The sequence below is a fragment of the Octodon degus genome, unplaced genomic scaffold, assembly GCF_000260255.1.
Source record: "Octodon degus isolate 3935 unplaced genomic scaffold, OctDeg1.0 scaffold00023, whole genome shotgun sequence".
Taxonomy (NCBI): domain Eukaryota; kingdom Metazoa; phylum Chordata; class Mammalia; order Rodentia; family Octodontidae; genus Octodon; species Octodon degus.
Genome location: NW_004524599.1, coordinates 10,989,821 through 10,994,907, shown reverse-complemented (window position 1 = coordinate 10,994,907; position 5,087 = coordinate 10,989,821).

The following is a 5,087-nucleotide window of genomic DNA, read 5'->3' as shown; positions in this document are numbered from 1 at the left end:
CTGTTGGGAGCTGGGCAGCCTTCCGAGGTGGGAGCCCACACACTGGCATTCATGTCTGAGGCAGGAGAAGCTTCCTCCTGAAGACGAAGGTGCTCACTGAGCAGTTCCGCTCTTCTCTTGGCTGTGTGAACCAGCGAGGAAGGGGTGGGCCACGGATGCACAGTCGTACACCTGGGCATGGGGACTCTCTTCTCTTGTGATGCCTAGGAGCCGCTCCTCTTGGCCATCTGGATCCTAGCACTACTGCAGATCCAGGATCTGGAAAATGATGAACAACCCGGTGGCCCTCAACTCTGGCCACTTGAATGTTGAGAACTATATGGCTGGCCTGGCCTGGCTCCCAGGGCTGCGAAGTGCTGGGATTGAATGGTGCTAAGCCAGCGTCTCTGCCCCAGGGGCTCTCTAGAAGCCAGAGTGGACTCAGGAGCATAAACCTGGCACAGTTCACTGAACAGTGCTGGTGCTCACTAGAACTTACTAGATGTATGCTCTGAAGGAAGACTCAAATACGTGTAAGGAGCACTTAAGCAGAAACAACAGCTGAGAACAATGTGCAACTGGTCCGATATAACATGGCTAGGATGGAGCTACCGCTGTTGCTATCCGGGGATGCAAAATCTGTCCCACTTCTGGTACAGGGCACTAGGCACACCCAGCAGGCCTTCCACCCTGTGCTCACCATGCTGCGGCATTGCAAAGCTCACTTCCGGTGGCAGTCCCACTGCCTATGGCTCAACAGCCTGTGCTTCTCCTTGGGAGCTTAGGGGGAGGGGGATAATTCTCCCAATATCTTAGGGGAAGGTGTGCCAAGAAGCAGCTCAGCCCAAAAGACGCCAAATGTATGTACACTGAGCCCTGAGGAACACTTAGGGGTTGACTTGATAGAATAGATGAGAGAAAAGTGAAGACACAAGGGCCGGGGAGATAGCTCAGTAGAATAAGCACTTGCCTGGCAAGTGTGAGGTCCTGAGTTCAATACTTGGTACTGCAAAAAAAAAAAAAAAATTTTCTGAAGAAGACACAAACTTATTTAGTAAAGGATGTCCCCGAGTTTTATTGGTAAATGCATCTTCTGAATCCCTAAAAATAGCCCATGCAGTGTTTTCCAAATTTACTTGATCACTGATTCCATTTGCTTTATGGTTTATCTTTTGTTGTTCACGCTCTGAAGGACATTTTGAGACATTCTAGATGAAGAGCAGGCCATACTTCCTATAAAGGGACAGATGTCTGGTCTCCCGTGCTTGTTAGAGCTGTAGCACCTCCGTTCTGTACGCTCAGTGCATGGGAATTCACTCAACAGATACACATTGCGTTTGGTTTGTGTCAGGCTTGGGCCTACCATTGGGGAGTCAGCAACAACCGACACAGACAAGAATCCTGGATTTAGTGGGGAAATAGCCCATGCACAATATAGAGAAGGTGAATGCCTTGTTGGTCAGTGGTAAATGCTAAGAGGAATGTGTGAAGCTGAGCAGGGTGGCATCTGCCTATAATCCCAGCATTCTGCAAGGCCAAGGAAGAAAGAGGACATGATGGAGCCCAAGTTGGGTTAGTAGTGAGACCCTGTTTCAAAATGAGCTGGGGATGTAGCTCAGTGAGAAGGCCCTGGGTTCAGTACCCACCAGGCAGGGAAGGAGTGTGGAGTGCCAGGGTTCCACGGGATGTCGGAGTTTGGAAGTGCTCATTGGACTGGAGTGAAGATGAGGGGGAAGGGATGGAACAACCCATGTGGGTACTTGGAGAACAGCACTGCAGCCTGGGGAATAGCAAATGGCTCAAGGCGGAAGGGATGGAGGGGCAGTGTAGAAGTGGGGTGGGTGCTGCTGTGGGCACAAGATGAGGCAGCGTGTGGTTTGCAGTTTGGCTTTGGAGGGTCATTGGTGAAGCATAGCACAATTTGGCTTCCAAGTCATCAGCACTGCTGAGAGCGGTGGTGGAGCAGGTGCCAGGTAGCCTGCTAGGAGTTTCCAGATCATCTCAGCGCCAGGTGCAGGTGACTCACGCAGGTGGAAGTGGTGGGTGGTGAGAAGCAGTAGATTCGTGTCTGTTTCGATGCAGATGCCAACAGGATTTGCTGATTGAGCAGATGTGGGCTGAGAGTTGTGGAACAGTGAGGAGCTGAGGATGACCTGCGGGCTGTTAGCCAGGCGGTGGGGAGGCCTGAGTGGCTATGAGCAGAGGAGACAGGAGCTTTGGGGGCCACACTTGGGTGGTGTTGAATGTAACGAACTGGAGATGTGTGCAGGCTTGTGGAGTAGGCAGCAGGTGGTGGCGTTTAGGGGCGAGGTGTCTATCGGATGTAAAGCTGAGGCTCAGTAGCACACAGGTGCCACTTAATGCTTAAAGCCCCGAGAAGGGATGGGATCACAGAGAGGAGGTTCAGGGACCCAGACCTAGGGTGTCTGTTTTGAAAACCTGCAGATGAGGAGAAAGGGGAGAAAAGAAGTTGTCAAGGAGGAGCCAGCGAGGTGGGAGGAAAGCAGGAAAGTTTGTGCTCAGAGCCAGGAGTAGAAATGTTTCAAAGAAAATGCAATGAACTTCTGTTTCAAGTCTGCTACTAGACCTGGCTGTTCCCTAGACAACCTGTTTGCCCCTGCTGACCTGGTCCTGTTGGAAAATGCTGTGCAGGAGGTGGTGGCTCTGGCCGCACACTTGTATGGCCTAAGTGACCAGGTTGACAGAGTTAACTTTAGTGACTAAGCCGGTTGGGTGCTGCAGGCTGTGAAGACAATTAGCTAATAAAGCTGTAAACATAAACTAGCTAAACTGTGAGCAGTTGACTGGCTGACTAAAGTGGAGCCAATTAAGTTGTTTTCATGCCTCACTTCGGTTATTCTGTAAGGGCTGTCAAGTCCCATTGTTGGCTGGGGTTCTCAGAACCTGCTCTGGTTCTAAATGCTGTCTGATTCATAAATCATTGTTGCTTTACATTGCTCACATAAACTGTATGAGATTTATTAGGTCTAAATGTTGCAGGCAGCTGAGTTAAACAGAAATATTATGGCAGTCAGACAGGGCCAGGCCCTCAAGGAGACAGCACAGAAGACGAGGTACATTACAACTATGAGAGAGGTGGATGCTCCTGCTGTGGGCCAGACCTAGAGACCAAAGATGGAACAAATGCTGAGCTCCCTAAAGATAAGCATCTGGGATTGATCATCACCTTGAGAAAGCCAGGAAGAGTCACTAATCTGACTACTACCTGTTGGGTACTGGACAAAGTCCTGTTCTGTATTCGTGCCCGCCTCCTACGTGACTTGCTTCTCCATTGGGTCCTGGACTTAATTTTACCTGAGCAGTGGTGCTTGCAGTCTCACTGGTTTGCCCTAGTGTTGTCCCACCTCATGCTCCCCTAAGCAACTTCCCATGTTCTCCACCTTAGACCCGCATGGTTTTACACTATAAAAGTCCCGGGAAGGGACAGCTTCCCAGTGACCACCCACTCAGGGCCCCCCTCCTTTCCCCCTCTCAGACAGGAACTTTCTTTCCCCCAATAAATATACTCTACTCATAACCTCTCTTTGTTCCTAAAATTCATTCTTCAGTTTTAGAGAACATGGACTCATCCCAGGTATCTTTCAGGTTCGGAGTTTCATTTTTGCCCCTTTACACAAGGAAGTTTCCCTGTCAACAGTTTAATCATCTCTAGCACATCATTCATTGCTGAATGTGTCCCAGCTGGCCCATAGATGGTAGCTCAGGGTGACAAGTAATAAACATCCTGGACTGGGTGATACGGAGGCTGCCAGTACCTTGATATTAGTGGTTTCAGTGGGGAAGTGGAAGCAAAAATCTTCCTTGCTGTGGCTTCAGGGTGGAAAGAGGACTGAGAGCGCGAGCATTTGCAACACCTAAAAGACTTCTGTTGTAAAGAAAAGACCCAAAACAGTAACTGTAGGGCCAAGAGAATTTGTGCTTTCTTTTTAACACATGAAAGCAGAGTCAACGGATTCAGTTTTTTTTAAATTTTAGGTGATGAGGATGGTCCAAAAAAGAAACACCGAGGCTACGGGAGACAGATGTCTGATGTTCTAGAGTGATGTCCCCGAGAGCCCCTGAATACAGGTGACATCCAGTGAGTAGGAGGTGAGGAGGCTTTCCAAGGAGCATGATCTGCACTTGGAGCAGGTACAGTGGGCTCACCACACAGCCCCAAAGATGTAGGCTGATGACCCAGGCGCCCGGGATCAACGTGAGACAGTAGGTGTAACATGTCTCTCCTCTGCCTCAAAATAAAGGACTGCTCTGCACTTCCAGCTATGTTACATCATAACTCTGCCTGGCTTTCAGAGTTTCCTCTGGTATCTGCAACTTGTCTCTTATAATGTGTGACTTTATTCCACAGCTCTGGTTTTCTTACTGTCTTTGGCAGATGTTGTATTTATTTTTGTCTCCCTTCCTGTGCTATTGCTGAGCCTTCTACTTGAAATGCTGTCCTCTCTGCCCTAGCAGGCAGTCCCCACTACACATACCAAATGGCAGTAGTGTTTGATAGACAGAGAGGAGTGAGGCTGGAGTGGCCCATGGTTAGAGACCCACACAAATACCTGCATGCACACAGCGAACGTTTGCACCTGAACTTTTTGCAGTAAGCATGTCTTCTTATTACTTTTACAATTTTGTAATTGAAAAAAATAGATTTCAATTTAAAGAACTATTCCCACTTGCTATTTAGTGATAGGTATTTAAAATTTAAATAAATACACCATTTGACCCAGAGATAGATCAAGCACAGTGAGGATGAACCTTTTAGAGTGTTTCAGGATACAAAGAGCTGTGTGCCGTAGGTTTGCCATACTTGTCTAGGATCTTATCTTTGGGAGAGAATTTTACAATTTCATTGCAGTATTATTTATTGTAACGAACCACTGACAGCAAACTAATAGCCTTTAGGAGTAGATTGAGCAAATCAAAGGTGGTGTATTCACACAGACCTGTAGAATGGGAGCTACTGCAACTACAGGAAAGATGCAATACTCCGACTGGATTTTTTTTTTTTTTTTAATAAAGGAAGCAACTACAAAAGCTTTATTTGTTCAAAGTAACCAGTGCTATAGATGCAAGACAAACAAAACCCAAAAACT